Source organism: Lepidochelys kempii, chromosome 6 (genome assembly GCF_965140285.1).
Source record: "Lepidochelys kempii isolate rLepKem1 chromosome 6, rLepKem1.hap1, whole genome shotgun sequence".
Classification (NCBI taxonomy): domain Eukaryota; kingdom Metazoa; phylum Chordata; order Testudines; family Cheloniidae; genus Lepidochelys; species Lepidochelys kempii.
In genome coordinates, this window is record NC_136385.1 from 21,598,639 (window position 1) to 21,615,203 (window position 16,565).

The window sequence follows — 16,565 nt, forward strand, 5'->3', positions numbered from 1 at the left end:
TCACTGTAGTGTTACAGACAAAAATGACCTTAACCACCCCGATAGCACAAGAGTCATTATTTCACAGGGTGGATAAAAATCATGATTTTTTTTTAAATCTGTTTTGATTTAAAATCAGATATTTTTGATAAAATGTCTTTTGAGGAAAAAACCCTATCTAAAGATAGCTTTAATTAAGATACATTATAGCTCAAAGATATCTCATCATGGAATAGGGATTATACATTATAATTCTATAGCATAAGACAATATATTCATGTAATGTTTAAGAAAAGTTTCGTAAATGAGTTCCAATAATTCATGGATTAAGGAACCAATCTTATGGAGTTCCAGGGGCTTCCGTATAGATTATTTAGGTTAATCTTTCTATCTACCTAATCAGACTCATTGCTCACTGTAAAAGATACCATCAGAGATGCTTAGTTTTGCAGATCTCAAACTGTGGATTTGTATTTCCAGAGGTAACATGCTTGTTAACAGCAAAAAAGTTAATAAATAAATAAATGGAGAGAGAGACTTGAGAAACAACAGATCTCAATCAACCCTATTGTCCCTCTGCAAATGTGTGTACACAGAGTCAATCCCTTACCTCTCTCTAAAAGTGCAAAGTTTCAAGAAGTTCAATGAACAGAAGATAGTTGTTGGCAGCATAGATCTGGACAAGGAGAAGAAGTCTGGAGATAAATGTGAGAAGGGAGGGACAGGCAGTAGAAACAAAAGTGAAACTGTTTGAGCAGCATATTCCAGAAGTCTTGAGGTCTTTCTGAGGGTAGCCTTCATTGATCTGAGATCTACCAGACCATTTTCTCACTAGAAGGGACAACCTATAATGGCAGCTGGCCATAAGACAGACCCAGTTTGGGAATAAGAACTATTCAAGAAATGTGTTTGCTGATTATGTTTTAAAGAAAGTCATACCAGTGAACTGGTGGAAGTCACTTAAGCACTTGGATTCAGAGACTGTTGAAGTAAAATCTCACTTTTAAATAGCAGTAGCTTCTTCTGCAGGTGTAGAAAGAATATTTTCTTCCTTTGCACTAATTCATTCCAAAATTGAGAAATCATTTGGGATCTAGAAAAGCTTGTTTTTCTTTTCCAGATTATGAATCGGAAAATGAAGGTGAAGATGACTGAGTTAGCTGCAGAAGCCAATATTTTAAGTTTCTCATGTTGACCTGGGTGACATAGAAGATTTAATTCTGGGTGTTTTTTTTAAAAAAATTTCTTTTAAACTATGTCAGTTAAAAACAATTTTAACAAAAACAAACTTGATTTAAACAAACTTGAATGGTTAACTAAATTCAAAAATTCATATGCTTGTTTTGTTAAAATATTATATGTTTGCTGTTGAAAAAAAAATCCAGAATACATAACGTTGTTGTTTTAGTTAAATAAAACAATTTGAATGTCTGTCTGGTGATGTTCTCTTCCTAATACAGCATGGCAAGAAAATCCTCCAAATATTAATGACTAACCTGTTGCACTGGAGATAGCACACTTTCCAAGGTCTACATAAATATCTGATTCATTTACCTTTGGTAAATGAAATAACCAACCAATCATTCATTCATTTTCTGATATAGCTGTAAAACTAATCTGAAAAGTTTACAAAATAAATCACATTTAAAATGTATAGTGTGTAGCTTCTACAAATGAAACCTACATCTATCTGAGTTGTGAAGAATATGTATTAAGGTTATAAACAACCAACAAGAATGCACTTTTTATGTAGAAATCTATGATTAAATCGACTCTTCCTGACTAGTGATGTAAATCAAATCCACCCTGTTATTTCATACACAAATTATTGGGTTTTTTTTGTTTTTTTTTTGCAGAAAACCAACATACAAGTTAAGGAGCCTTACAGATTCAGGAAAGAAATCACTGGTATAAAGAGATTCCTTATTTTTTCCTTGAATTTCTAAAGACACTTTTGTGATTTACACCCCAATCCTACAATGCGTAACATGCAGATGGCCTACTGTGCCTGAGAAGAGCCCCAGTAAAGTTATTCTGGGCACTATGTATTGAAGGATCTGGTACTTACAAGTAAAGAATTAGACATCAATGAACAATTTTAAGATTCCCTTCAATTTTAAAACTGCAGCTCTAATCCAAATCTTATTTGGTAGAAAATAAATTATGTACAGCCAATGATCATGTATACACAGACATTATAAAGTATGTTTTATGAAAAATAAAACCAATTGATACCTTTAGGAAAGAAAGCTAGAGAGCTTTCCCGAGCTTTAACATTCCAGTAGAAACAGGCACTCATGCAGTGTTTGCAATTCAAACACAACAGAGAATTTGAAAGTGAAACTAATTTTTCATTGATAAAAATACAAGTAAATAAAGAGCATAAATAGTAAAGAATAATCAGAACTCCTTCCATTCAAGATTCAACACATTAGTAACATGGTTAAAGGTTTTAACCTCTGATTTTTAAGCTAACAGCATCCAGAAACTTTTCTGTAACTAGTAAGTTACAAGAATAGAGACATGTTTCTTCTACTCAGTTAACATCTACTCAGAAGAGATCTAAGTGTTCTATAACAGCTTTCACTGGTTACACATCCCAAACAGTTCCAACATAATACCAAAGAATCAAGTATTTTGAAAATGTTTAGCTCTAACATTTTATACCCATCTATACTGATCTCCAGGCACATCATGGGACAGTCTTAGAGCTTCAATTCACTTTTCTACTTAGAAAGCACTCTGAGGCACTAAAGAAAAGATCAGAATTAAAAGGGAAACTGTCATGTTCAGTACAGCCTAAAATTCACTTTTTGTAAAAGAACAAAACACCCAAGGTTTTTTGAGGTTTTTTTTTTTTTTTTTTAAGTTAGAACTAGCCAAAATGTTGCCACGGTTTTAAGAATGAGCACATGAACCACTAAGGCACTAATTTAGAACACAAAGAGCAAAACTGAGTGTGAACAAGAGCAATAACTCGTCTGTTTTCGTTGTCCAAACTGAGGAACATAACAGCAAAGAGGAAACCAAGTTTCAATTTAAGGAGTATAAGCTTCCTGGTAGTGGTGCTGCTTTTGCTGGATGCTTTTAGAAAGAACACTTTAACTTGACAGCATCCCCTTGATAATTCATCTAGTTTTCCAACAATTTCTAAGAACCAAGACAATACAAAATCAGCGTTTCTTATTCGAGAGGTTTAAAAGAATGTTTACGGGCCCACTGAGAAACAGTTATTACTCAGGGATTCTGCTGGTTGAATAATAAAGTCTTGCCACTTGTACTAACGAAAACAGATATTAAAATCCTATGTGACACCCCGAACAACATAAGATAATTATAATTTACATTAAGTGGAACAGAGTAACACCTCCTCATACCCAACTTCAACATCTATCTTGTACATCTAGCCATCCCTGACCCAGAGATGAAATCCACACCTGACCTGTGCAACTCAGCGAGGAAACACATGCGTCTGCAGGCTTGGGACAGACAGACCCAGAGAGATGGCTACGCTGTGTAGACAGACCATCCCACACCTTCCTCGAGACAAAGCTCAAAGGTTGTTCAGGTGTTCGCAGAAAGACCCCACTTCAAACTAACACGCCCAGTTCTAACTAGTAATGTGAGAGAAGAGCTGTAGTGAGAAGACAAGCTGAGAGAACACAGCTGGATCCCTTTAACAGAGGCAACAGGCGGTAAAAGTAACACCGGGTCCCTAGTGATTCAGTACCTCCTGCTGAGTATCGCTGGAAAGCCGGTGGGGAGGGGGGGTCGCACATGCCGCCATCTGGGGATACAGTCAGTGCCCCTCCAGCGGGACGTGCGAGGGACCCAGAGGAAAAGGAACCCTGGGAAGCCGCCACCCCACACTCGCTGACGGGGAGAGGGGGGCAAGGGATGACCTGGGACTTGGAGATGGGGAGGGGGGTCGACACAGCCCTACTCCCCAGGAAGCAAAACAACTCAGCCAGGCCGCAAACAAGGCCGCCGACCCCCCCCCTCCCCGCCCCCCAGCCAGCTCAGGCGCAAACCGGGGACAGGGGCGGGGAGCGGCCCCCAATCGCAGGAGGAGGCCTCGAAGACCAGCCTGCAGACTCCGGGGAACAGGAAGACGCGCCCCCCCTCCGCCCCCTGCGCAGGGCGGGGGAGAGGAGAGCGCTCACCGGGCCCGCGCATTGGGGCAGAGCGTCAGGAAGGGGGAATAACCCCCCAGCGGTAGTTGACTCAGGCCGTGGCCCCTCGCACCTCCCTACCTCGGCGAGCGCGTCTCCCCGTCACGGGTCCCGGTCTGCCTCGGCTCAGACGGGAAAACGAGCGCTCGCCACCATCACCGACACTTCAAGATGGCGGACATATCAGATCCTGTGAGCTCTCCTTTGCTCCCCCTCCTCGCCTGCCAATCACCCTTCCCTGACACGCCCCAGTCCCCGCCGAGCCCACTTCCATTGGACAATAGCATAGCCGCCAATAACACGTGAACTACAGCACCAGTGGACTAAACGGGGATTGAGGGCGGGCCGAAAGGGATCCCAAAGGCCAATCGGGGCGTCCGGGTGGGCCCCTCTAGTTTCCCACCTTCACGCCTTAGCAACAGCTTAACGTCACAGTGACAGGCGTGTTAGTTCCCCAATCAGAGCCGCGAGTACAATTTAAAAATAAACCGGGTTAGACCAATCAGTTGGTAAAAGACTCGGACTGGTGTGCGACCAATGGGGTTACATAGAAGGCGGATGGAAGCCGAGGGCCGCAAACACAAAACTAGCCTCGCCCATCACGCCTCCCCATTGGCCAACGGAAGAAACTGTGCCCTCAGCGGAGAAGGGAGGTAGCGAAACTGCCTGACAACAGCTTGCCGCTCGAGGAACCGGGGAGGCGAGAGTAAGTCTCGCGATCAGGAAGGTGCTTATGTGTGAGTGACTGAGAAGGCTTCTCACAATGTGGGGAATTAGCTCAAATGGTAGAGCGCTCGCTTAGCATGCGAGAGGTAGCGGGATCGATGCCCGCATTCTCCAGAAGACGGTATGTTTTTCACCAGGGGGCTTTCAAAAAGTTCCTTTCTGGCTTATGAATACACAAAAACACATGATTTCAATTATTTGTTTAAAAGTGCATGAGCCATGGATTGCAAATGTTGAATTTGATTATTTCCCCATATATTTTGGTAAACGGACTATGCCTTGACAAACCCCAGCAAAGGGAACTGAAACCCTACAAATACACACGTTCCCTATTGAATCCTGCAAAATAACAATTTGCACATGCACATTTTGCCCTCAGAAAAAGCTCACAGGTTACTAGTGAAAATAATTTTCCCATATCAGTTACATCCTATTGGGAAAAAAAAAAGCCCCTTGGGTTCAATGGGTTCTGCAAAAATGGGCTTGGGCTTGTTGCATGTTGTAACAGGACTGTTCACGCCAGTTAAAATGAATGGATCCCTCTAATACACACACCCTGGTGGGTGCACCTGCACCTCCCCAGATTTCCATACCTAAGATCAGGTAAGTGCAGGCATACGCAGCACGTTGTTGCCAGCTCCCACAATTTTTATTACAAGTTTAACAATATTTGGTTTTTCTTAAAGCCCCAACTCCTGGAGATATGTGATTACATGAGAATCTTAGTTTTCATTTTTTTTTAAAGGTTCTAGTCATCATGGTTACAGAGAAAACCTTGACAAAAATGAAATGTTAAGGCTTGTAAACAGAAGGCAAATAAAAAGAGCACAAAAAAAAATTTTTAACTCATGATTTTGGGGAGCCTGATTCATGATTTGTAAACCCTTGATGTGGCAGTACTATGTTAGCCATACTGTACAAATAAAGGTTTCAGAGTAGCAGCCGTGTTAGTCTGTATTTGCAAAAAGAAAAGGAGTACTTGTGGCACCTTAGAGACTACTTCAGGTAGCTCACGAAAGCTTATGCTCAAATAAATTGGTTAGTCTCTAAGGTGCCACAAGTACTCCTTTTCTTTGTACAAAGAAAGCTGGCATACTGAGTGTGTATTTTGTGAGTGCAGTCACTGAGCTCAGTTTTTCAATTCTGGCAATAAATTTAATTTTGTTTTGTCAACTAATATAGTACTATGAAACATTCAGTTGACACGTGCTGGGCAAGAGGTGGGGGTGGAAAAGGGCACATCCAAGACAGCCCCTAAAGGGTGTGTTTCCTGCCTATCTAAAGGACAAGGTCCCCTGACTCAGGAAGTGAGGTCGGGGGGTGCTTCTGCCTAGGGATTGGGGAAAAGTGAATGTGGTTTTTGGAGTCCAGCTGCAGGAGGCGAACTCCTACTGTCTACTCTTCCAGTAATAAATACATGTTCTGCTGTTACTGAGTTCATGCCTGTGTCATCATTACAGAGATTCTATCTGTTTTTATGCTAACCCAAAAATGAGATTGCAAGATCAAGCAACAGTACAATTTATTTTTTCTGGTTGATGCTATGAAATTATTGTATCCTTGCATACATCACTGGATGTGGAGACAACCATCTCCTATCAAGGCTGTAGAACCAGCTACAGACCAGGGACAATGGTAGGTCATTAGACCTTCATTGGTTGCTTGTTCAGGTGGAAACACTTTAGGACAATGGTTTGGCTGAAAGCCCAGGGAAACTAATACAACCAAGTTTTTCTGTAGGGTACTGGGGAAGTGGAGAGTGGACAATTCCTAGCGGCAGAACAAAGAAATAGGGATGAAAAGCAGAAGTCAGAGAGACACGGGAAGCTTTAGCAGAAAACAGGATGAGGCAGGCATGGTTTCATAGTATGGGGCCCTGTTAACTGTGGAACCAGCCAAAGTGAAAGGAAGGCAGCCGACTTGGAGCAGAGAGAGGGAGAGACTCCATGATTGTCAAGAGAATAGGTGCAGAAGGGAGGATCCTGGACACCTCAGATAGCTCTGCTAAGGCCAAAGAACTCTGCAGAGTGATGAGGAACCTGAGGCAAGCACATGCATACAGTTGTGTATATTACTTTGCCTGGATCTGTGATCTCTCATTTTATCTAAGTAAAATGCAATGGCATTTTAGAATTCTGTGCATGTTTGCTTCATTATCACATGCTTCTGAAGAGACAAACTAAACCCAGAGTGCACACGCAGTTGGAGTTCTGGGGGAAGGTGTGCTTAAGCTACAGAAGAGTCTGAGGGGTCAGCACTGGTCCTATGGGCTAGGCAGCTGCACTGCATGGCCCCAGCTTTCAGAAGGGAGTGCAAGACAGAGGATCTGTACCCCAAGAGTGTGTCTAGAGATCCCAGTGGAAGCAGTTCAGACTCAAAAGGCTTAAACCACTTGGGGCCCAGTGAGGTGGGCCCCAAACACAGCAGCTTGAGGAGTATCAAGCCAGGGAGAGCTCTACTAGCACTGTGTGTAGGATACTTACTGATTCAGGGCCTTGATAAAATGGATGAGAAAAGAGTAGTGACGGGAATAGGAAATATCAGCCAGGAGCTGAGTCTTAATTTCAGCTTCTGGCTGCAAGTTTCTCTGCCTCTGTGCTCTCTGTACAAGCTGCTTTTTGAAGTCCCCAAATTGGCAAGTATATCAGTGGCTTTTGTCAGCTGTAGGGGGCAGAGGTAAGGCTACTGTATACTCATTCTTGCCTTGGGGAATCAGTATGAGGCCGGTAGCATTCATGACACTGCACTAATGGACTGAGGTAAGTGCGCATGATGTTCCGAGAGGCTTCCTAGGACAAAGTTCAGGCAGCTCTGGGTTGGTTTGTGCAGAGTAGAAGAAATGGTCAAGTATAGACGAGGTATAGCCATCTAGTGTTCAGTTAGCCTGCCTTATATGCAACTTTTGCCTTAGTGAGGATATGGTCTGAGGGTCTTTCCTACTGTACGCATGTACTGTAGCTCCACAGTGCTCTATATCATCTGTATTTCTAGGTGTTCAGAGGCTTACGTATCGGTGCAATTGATGTTCTGAAAAGTGTGAGAGACTGCCTGTCAACCATAACTGAAGTGCTGATTTGAAGTTGTGATGGGCACAGAAAGAAATGGTCTTGCTGGGGAGGAGTTAGGTACTGTTCCCAGTTCCCATTGCCATCCTAATGGGGCCAGAGTTAAGAATGTGCAGCCGTGTTGGGCAGAATGAGTCAGCTTAACTCCACATGTTTTGGTTTTCTAAAGTTTCCTAATGCTTGGGTTTGACAATACTGTTTACATCTGTGCTAAGTGAGCATGTCAAATGCTGCCATTGTGATCTATGGCATTTTACACACACTTTGTATTGATGTAAATAACACAAGGTTCAAGGCAATGGAGAATCAGGCCCGTATTCTAGAACTTGGGGCTGTATCATCTTTCTCCCCCCACCCCCCTTTTTCCAAGTATCTCTCTCTAGCACAGCTTAACACTGGCAGCAAGTTTGTGATTTCACTGTGTGAAATCATCTTCTTTCTGCATATCATGGCATTTCATTTTCGTTGGTGGACCGTTTGAGTGTGTGCCCCCAAGGTTGTGGCATGCAGTAATAACTTATTCTTAGTGCTCAGCAGGCTTTTTGCGAGGTTGGATAATCAAATATTTGGATGTTGTGTGGAGGATTCCAGGCATTGTGAGCCTAACTTTGTGTAACTTTAGCATTTACCTTCCCTTAAAATTATGAGGGAAGTCTTGGCTTTTTGTAGCTCTGTTATACGTTAGTGAATGGAGGCAATGTGGTCTGTGGATTACAATGCAACTGTGAATTGGGGTGCTGGGTTCTTTGTTTTCTTGTTTATATTATAATAATTGCATGAGTCCGAAGATTTCTAAGAAGTTAAACCATGTTAATTAGATTTAAAAGACAGAGATCATTTAATTATGTTATAGAAAAAACAGATCTGAGAAGACATTACTCAGTGATAGGATAGTTCTGTTGAACTCATCATATGGGACACACTTATAACAGGACATTCTGGATCTGTGTGCTGCTCATTTATACCAAAAGGATGGTGAATCAACAGTTGTCCTACACGACTGGATCTTGTCATGAACCATCTGTATAGAATAAAGCAAGAATATTTTCAATAATGTATTTCCTTGTGTGCTTCTCCTATATGTATAAAATTCAACCCTGTGAATTTCTAGTCTTACATTACAGCAGACTGCATATTAATTATGCTCACCGTAATGGTGTAAGTCCGACTTCTTTGCTATAAAAGTTCTTGATATTTTTAAAAAGGTAGATAAGCAAAATTGAGTGAATTTTATTTTTGGAAGGGGATGGATGGTGGAGGATTAAATAATGAGCTAAAAACAGAAATGAGCTCAAGCTGCGTATTGTGGGGGTATCCATGTCTGGGGTTGTTGACATGTCAATGGATTGTTGTACAGACAATGGTAGGAGGGAGAGGTAAGGCTATACATATAACTTCTCTGCCACTCCACCGCTTAGAGTAGGAGTTGAATTCTGATTGTGTTGTATCAAATCTGCACTTCAAAAACAAACATTTTACCCACTTTAAAGTTCCTGAAAATGATGCTAATGTAGACAAGGCTATAGGCTTCAAGGTCCTTTTGCCTCCTCAGGGTTTACCTTAAACCTGGGCAGTGGGGGGTGGAATTTTAAAAGAAAAAGTAGTCATCATGATTTCAATAACTGCAAATTGGCTAGCATGTCCTGACCTGTGTGGTTATGGCAGATACTCACACAGCAGGAACTCTTGCCAGCAGATTGGGTGCTTTATTTCGTAATGCCTGTTGCATAAAAGGCTGGATACACAGTAAGTTTGCTATAAGCTCCCAAGAACCCCTGGATCATCAGGTATAGCCTTAGTAGCAATATCGTGTGTAGTGTTGTATCTAGTTATTAATTGGCTTAACCAAGGTTTTAACGGGAGCATGGATTTACCCTAACAAGAACCATGCTGGGTTATTCTTATTATTTAGATATGTTGCTTAATTTCTTTCTCTTCCTCCACCCCCATTTTGGCCACCACCATTTGCAGCTCAACCCCTCTGGAGAGTGAGGGGAGCACTGCCTTGCAGGGCTCTTCATTTTGTTTCACTCCAGTTCTTACCCATGTGTGTGGATGTAATTTCCACACTCTACTTGTGTAGCAGTGATGAGCGGTGTTGAGGAATGGAAACATGTCTTTGGTCAGGGGAGGTAGTGCTGCAAATTCACACAGCATAGCAGCGCTGAAGCTAACTGGTATGCTGCTCATGGGGACGTTCCCCACTCTTATAGTGAAACAGACAAGATTGTCTTTCAACATAATTGTCTGGAACGGCCAAACTGTGACATGCAGTTATCCAAGAGCCTGAGGTCCATTTATTAGGGTGCTAGCCTAGGACACTTAGGAAACTGAGGTTCAGTTCCCTCCGCTACCACAGACTTTCTGTCTGATCTAGGAAAAATCACTAATACTTGGCCCACAAAGGGACTTAGGCTGGAGGAAGGGGTGTTACTGCTCACCCTATATGTTTTAGCCCAGTGATTAGAGCACTTCATCTGGGATATGGGAGATCTGGATTCAATTACCCCTCTGCCTGCTGGGGAGAAAAAATTTGAACAAGGGTCTCACACATCTCTCAAGGGAGTGCTCTAACCATTATGCATGGGATATTTTTGATGTAGGGCTCCCTCAGTTTCTCGTACTGAAGCTGTTCCACTTTGAATAAATAATTAAATAGTCATTGGCGCAAGGGAGACTGGACCCTGCCTCTGCCCACCTCTCACTCTCTCAGTATTGTATTTACCCAAAGTGGAACAGCTTCAGCTGAAGAGATTGCAGAAGATGAGAGTGAGGAAGTAGTGCACACGACCAGAGGCAGAAAATTAGGCACTTAGGGAATTTTTACAGTGAAAATTTAGGGGCTGAGTAAGATTAGGTGCCTATATGGTTATGTGGCAGCTGAGCTGGAGTTTTGTGGATTGTAGTGGAGAATAAATTGGAGATTTAGTGTCCCTTTGTGTTTCTGGGCCTTAATCTCGCTGTCCCTCAATTCCCCATCTGTAAAATGGAGAGGATACCACTCCCCTACCTCATGGAGGTGTTGTGAGAATAAATACAGTAAAGATTGTGCGAGGCTCAGATTCCACCATGATGGGGCTATGTAAGTACCTGAGACAGAAAGAGATTCTCCTTACAGGCCTTGTCTACAGAAGAAAGTTGTATTAATTTAGAAATAGATTTAGTTTAGTTGGTGTAAGTACTCCACTCGCCTTTGCTTGTGGTTGAAAAGTGTGCCTTATGGCAATTTCGGCTTCATGTAACTGCTCTGACTTTAACAGAGGTCTGGTCAGCGGCCCCAATTTAACTAAAGATTTTAAGCCAATTTAGTTAAACTGGTGCAATTTTGTGAAAGTGTAACTCACTGGTCAGCATATGTTACAAGTCTCATTTTATGCCTATCAATAGAGGGTACAAACTGTGGCAAACTTTAGTTCAAGCTGTTAGCAGCTTGTGTTTAGCTCTGAATGTCCCTGGTTCAGTCCTTAGTGTGTTACCTGTGAGGGTGGCCATCACAACTGCATACTCATATTGGTTAAACCCAGCCATATCTTTTTTAAACCCAGGATTAAACCAATATAAGAGTGTCCATATAGGGGGTTAAATTGGTTAATTAAATTTCTTTTAAACTGATTTAAATTGAACTTTGTATGTGTAGACAAAATCAAAGTTACTCTTGGTAAACACAGGTATAAAAGGAACCAGCCTCTAAGGGTTCTTATAATTAGCTGCATCATACAAAAAGTCCACCAGCTGAGTGGTGTTTGCTCTAAATTAGCTGTTAAAACCACCTGTACAGCAAGGTTAGCTGGAGACACAGCACCTTCAATTTAACCTCAATCCCCTACTGAAGGCTTTGTCCTGTAACCACTAAGGGGGGGAAAGAGCCCTTTAAAGAATTTTAATGATTAATATTTAGCCCAATGTCTTATTAAAAATGTGTAAACTAAGCAGCTTTGCAAGGTATGGGAGGAGAGCTTCTAAACAATGATTTTACAGTTATGTTTCAGGGGAAACATGGCTGCTTAGCTTCACTAAACCTACCAGTTAATCCATTTAGTTATAACAAAATGTTCAAATTCAGTTCTCTAATCTCATTTCTAACACTGATCCTATTATCACGTCTAAGGCAAAGTGGCTTGGTGGGGTTGGCTGGGACAGGACGTGCATACAGGCACTCCTCTCACATCCAACAAGGGTACACATCAACCTGAGGAAACTTTCAGACCAATCCAGTTCATTATTGCCCGGTTTTCAGATGCTTTCTTACCATGAAAACAAGGAGGAGTCCTGTGGCACCTTAAAGACTGACAGATTTATTTGGGCGTAAGCTCTCATAGTTAAAAAACCCCTCTTCTTCAGGTGCATGGAATGAAAATTACAGAAGGGAGTTACCTTACAATTGGAGAACTAGTGTTGACAAGGCCAATTCAGTCAGGTGGATGTGGTCCGCTCCCAATAATTGATGAGGAAGTGTCAATACCAAGAGGGAAAATTGCTTTTGTAGTGAGCCAGCCACTTTTGTAGCCAGCCACTTCTTGTAGTGAGTACAGCCCCCAGCTAAAACCTCTCCTGCATGTTGTCAACTATCTACAGCCTATCCTGGAAAACAATCCCTCACTCTCACAGACCCTGGGAGGCAGGCCAGTCCTTGCTTATAGACAGCCCTCCAACCTGAAGCAAATAGTCACCAGCAACTGCCCACCACACCCAGAAATACTAACCCAGGAACCAATCCCTGTAACAAACCCCGTTGCCTACTCTGTTCCCATATCTACTCTAGCAACACCATCAGAGGACCCAGCCACATCAGCTGGGCTCATCCACCTGCACATCTACCAATGTGATATATGCCATCATGTGCCAGCAATGCCCCTCTGCCATGTACATTGGCCAAACCGGACAGTCTCTACGTAAAAAAATAAATGGACACAAATCAGACACCAGGAATGGTAACATACAAAAGCCAGTGGGAGAACACTTCAATCTCCGTGGACATTCAATAAAAAATTTAAAAGTAGCCATCCTTCAACAAAGAAAACTTCAAAACCAGACTTCAAAGAGAAACTGCAGAGCTACAATTCATTTGCAAACTTAACATGATTAATTTGGGCTTGAATAGGGACTGGGAGTGGCTGGCTCACTGCAAAAGCAATTTTCCCTCTTTTGCGGATACAGACTAACATGGCTACCCCTCCGTTTCTTACCATGGTGACTAATTACTGAGATGGCTTATGTCAAAACTAGCATGGGCTCCCTTCCGGTACATCATCTCTGATGTCATCATGCAATGCATGAGTCCCACCTAAGCCAGGGCAGCTGAAGTAATGGGGAAAGGAAGTGTGAATTTTCAGGTTATCTGAGATGTGTGGTTGGGAGCAATTTCAGAGGGGATCAAAAGTAAGCCTGGAAAGGGATGGGGAAGATTACAGGGAGCATGGATAGATGTAGCAGCCCAGGGTGGTGGTAGTTGGACAAGGCTGAAGCTTGCAAAAAGGTGATTCAGAATTTACTCCTCCTCTGAAGGTTTTGACAAATGAGGGGCTGGAATCTGCTGATGGTCCAGGAGGACTAGCAGTTGGGTTTTATTATACTGAGTGGTGCAAGGAGAAAAAAACTGATTTGCTAAGCTTGGAGCTTCAGGCAGTATCAGAGAAGTAATAAAAGAGGAGTTCTAGTGGATGGGGGAAGTAGGCTGAAGAGGGAGCTGAAGTTCTCCTTCTTACTGGTGCAGGTCTTCTCCCTCCATAAGCTTTGAGGTCCATTCTGCACCTGCTTTACAGTAGGAAGAGATTGCTGTTGAAAGGGAAGTAAGTAAGTTAAGACAGTCAAAAGCAGAACAGCTGCACCCCCAACCCAACGGCAGTGGTAAACCCTCCAGCACCATCTTCCTGTTACCTTCAGCTAACAAAATGCCTTTTTACAGAAAAGACTTGGCTAGTGCTATTGTTACAAGGTAACAGCTTCTTTAAGGTCAGGCCTTCAGAGAGCAAGTGGCTGGGAAGGACCAAGGCCTGCTTGAGAAGTGAGGTATAACAGTATATAGTGTGGAATAGCAGAGCTGGAGAGAGGAGCAGTGTGTTAAATGGCTCTTGAATGACAAGGATGCCAGGATTTGGGTAGAATCTACGTTGGGTTTGCTGTGTAAAGGGAGCCAGGGAAAGGTCTTAGGGAGGTTGGAGGTGGCCTTAACAGAAAAAGGGCCTAACCAGACACGGGTGTTGTGGGCGGTGCCCCTGGGAAAAAGTTGGAGCAGGGCCATCTTGAGCTCAGGGTAGAATACTGCCCCATGACTCCAGATCTTGGGGCTGATACTTGTAGTAGAGGCCACACCTATGGGGAGCCTGTGATGCCACATGAAGAGGTAGTGCAGTGGATTCTGCACTGAAGAAAAAAGGTCAGATAACCTGAGGAGGCCAAAAGACTATTGAACCCTATAATGGGGACTATGGTCAGCACTGGGGAGAACAAAAACCTCTACATTGAGGGCTGAAGAACTTAGTTGCAGAAGGCCCGTTTGTTTGGATGCTTGTATTTTTATTTTTTTTTTCCCTGCCGAGAAGGAGAAGGCTTTGAATTGGCTGGAGAGCCAAAAACATCCGATCACCTTGCCAGTCTGAGGAGAACCATAATGGACCAGCATCCAGAACTATCCAGGGGAGGTCTGCTACATCTTCACAAGCCTTAGGGCTGGAGGTATGGGACTGAGATAACAAAAGGGTATGTCTACCCTGCAACAAAACACCCACGACTGGCCCACGTCAGCTAACTCAGGTTCGCACTGCGTGGCTACAAGATTGCAGCGTAGACATCCGAACTTGGATGTCTGAGCCTGGACATATATGCTGCTATTTTATAGCCTCGCAGCCCGAGCCTCTGAGTCCAAATCAGCTGACATGGGCCAGCCCTGGGTATTTTATGACACCTCATTTCAGTCTTTGAGTATGTCTTACTTACAGGGGTTATTCCCCTGCCACAGCAGCTCACAAGCGTGGAATAGGTGTTGGTCCTATTACCATGCCTTTAAATAGCTTGTGAACCCTCTAGTGGCACTTACCATGTTCTTTTGTTTTAGAAGCCACCAGACACCAATCAGAGTTACACTGTATATATCTAACCTGGCCTTACTTGTGTATATTTAGTAAACATGATGATCTGGGACCCAGGTGTGGCCCTGTGGCAGTTTCTTCTTGTCATTTTCATGTAACGAGCAAAAGATGTAACAATCCCCTTTTTTTGTGGGCTAGTCCTCATTCAGGATGATTCACGCAGCGTATGGCCAGTTCATGTGGCATGTTGAGGCTTGCTTGTCCCTTATTAGTGTGTAAACCAGGTACAGTATTTGGCCCTTATCCCAATAAAGCAATTAAAAAAAAATAAAGGAAAAGTCTAGCAGGTCTCAAACATATTTCCCAGCTAAAAGTGTTCGTTCGTTCAGTCATAAAATATCATTAGGCATCCCCAGCAAATCCCTTCTAAACAATGTTAGTGGTAACTTCTTTTTTTAGGTACATTATACTAAGTGTAATTATCTGTAGAGATAAACACGCTTTTGTTCTTGGAGAATGGAAAACTGGACTCCAAGTTAAACAGTGTTAAAATTTCACTGCCCATTCAAGACACTGTCCATTAGAGTAAAAATCATCAGATATCATGGTAATTAGTGACTTTCTAGAAACCTAGACAAATTATTAACAAAGCAAAACTTAGATATGTTATTTATCAACACCAGATGACCAAAGACCTCTGGTCACCTAATCATACTTTAATAAGGAAACATTACATACTAAAGACAGCACATCCAAACAGATTATAGAACCAGAGCACTGCATTGATTTTAATTTTTTTGCTCAGATATTACAATAATGAGAAAGCTAGACATGTCTTTAAATAAAACCCACTTAACATTCTTCTGTAGTCTGCACAGTCCTGAAATCCTGGCTTTTTTGCGTTAGGCCGAACTAGGTGCTAGAGCCTGTGGCACATTGCATTGTGTAGCATTGGAGCCCTTACCTAGGCACCCTGCGCTTGCTGATAGGCCTGAGTGTACTGATGTTTGCCTTTCTGAGCCGTCCTGTTGATGTGTAAGACATGGTGAGGCAGCAAGCAGCACATGCACCAACTTCCGTCACTGCTCCTAACTGGAGTGTCTCCAAGGATGAGATGCCCGTGGGAACTCTCCATATGGTCCAGTGTTGAAGCTATAACTTAAGGTTTTCTAACAAGATGGCTGAATCAGAAGAGCAGGAAGGGAGCTACCTAGAGCAATCCAGATGGGGTTTTGGGAAAATGTACATCCCTGTTGTTATATCAAAGGCTACATCTACACTTGGAATGGGGGGGTATGACTCCCAGCTTGTGCGCACGTTCACGCAAGCTCTCATTGAACTAGCGTGCTAAAAATAGCTGCGTGTAGCTGGGGTAGCACAGGCAGGAGCAAATGATGGCAGAGGCTAGCTGTCCTGAGTACAAAAACACCTGGACCTGTGAGTATGTGCTTGATGTGGCGAGCCTGTTCCATCCATCACCACTGTCTGTGCTCTGGTGGCTGCACTATCTGTTTAGCAGGGTAGCCTGAGGAGAGTTAGCATGAGTACATCTGAGTTGGGAATCACAGCCCTAGCTCCAGGTATAGATGTAGCCA

The 16,565-nt window shown here is 42.9% G+C and overlaps 1 protein-coding gene and 1 non-coding gene across 16 annotated transcripts in view; one reads left to right on the plus strand and one right to left on the minus strand.

Moving 5' to 3' along the window:
• PPP6R3 (protein phosphatase 6 regulatory subunit 3) overlaps positions 1 to 4,380 on the minus strand; it is a 138,379-nt gene extending 133,999 nt beyond the window's left edge. For 8 of the 15 annotated variants that reach the window (XM_073347063.2, XM_073347074.2, XM_073347073.2 and 5 more), the window contains exon 1: positions 4,233 to 4,379. The gene's annotated coding sequence lies outside the window, so the exon portion shown is untranslated. Of the gene's footprint in view, positions 1 to 4,232 lie in introns of all 15 variants that reach the window. The other 7 variants (XM_073347060.2, XM_073347070.2, XM_073347069.2 and 4 more) reach the window with 2 other exon arrangements.
• Positions 4,381 to 4,918: 538 nt separating this feature from the next.
• On the plus strand, positions 4,919 to 4,991 carry TRNAA-AGC (transfer RNA alanine (anticodon AGC)). The gene has a single exon. It is a non-coding gene; the product is annotated as a tRNA-Ala (tRNA).
• Positions 4,992 to 16,565: the final 11,574 nt, after the last annotated feature.